This window comes from Octopus bimaculoides, chromosome 2 (assembly GCF_001194135.2).
Source record: "Octopus bimaculoides isolate UCB-OBI-ISO-001 chromosome 2, ASM119413v2, whole genome shotgun sequence".
In the NCBI taxonomy this organism is placed as follows: Eukaryota; Metazoa; Mollusca; class Cephalopoda; order Octopoda; family Octopodidae; genus Octopus; species Octopus bimaculoides.
In genome coordinates, this window is record NC_068982.1 from 179,929,325 (window position 1) to 179,930,234 (window position 910).

A 910-nucleotide genomic window follows, 5' to 3' on the forward strand; every position below is an offset into this window, starting at 1 on the left:
ATACATATTATAGATAATTAATTATATTCGAATTAACGCTTTAAAATCAAATCAATAAAATAAAGCATACGCTGCATTCAAAATAAAATCAATAAAATAAAATAAAATACAATTAAATTAAATTAAAATACAATAGCGTGTATGTATACAAGGCCATCCTCAACATATATATATATCTATATATAAATATATACATCGAAATACACGGCTGCATACGCACAGACAATCTACGTATATAGGTCTATATTTACAAGGCACAGATATATACATAAGTACAAATCTACACACATATACGCACACACGCATATAAGTTTGCGCATGGAAAACCTATGCACTGGTAACAGCAATTGTATCTTAATCTATGGAGTGGAGGGGTAAAGAGTAACGTATCTATAATAACGTTAAATATGGGAAAGGGGGTGGCGGGGGGAATGTAGTTGTCATAAAAAAGGGAAAGGAGAAAGAAAGAGAATAAAGAAAGAATGAAAGAGAAAGAAGAAATAAAGAAATGGAAAAAAAGGAAGAAAAGAGAGGAGAGAAAGGCTGGGGTTAGGAAGGAAGAAGTAGAGAGAGAAAATAAGCAAGAACATATAGTGAACGTGCAGAAAAATTTAGATTACGCATATATGCGTATACAAAAATGTATATAGCATCACGCATATAGATACATATGCTGATATGTACGCAAATAGTTACGATCATAACCTTGTACATGCGCATGTACACATACAAGTATATGTGAGTGTGAACCTAATCGCACATACGCACATATAATAATATAGATGCATGTATGTATAAATAAACACAAGCATATGCCCTTACCGTGTATACACAAAAAATATACGTACGAAATCATAACAGCATATGCACAAGTGCAAACCCAGGCCCCATATGTAAGCGTAGGTACATG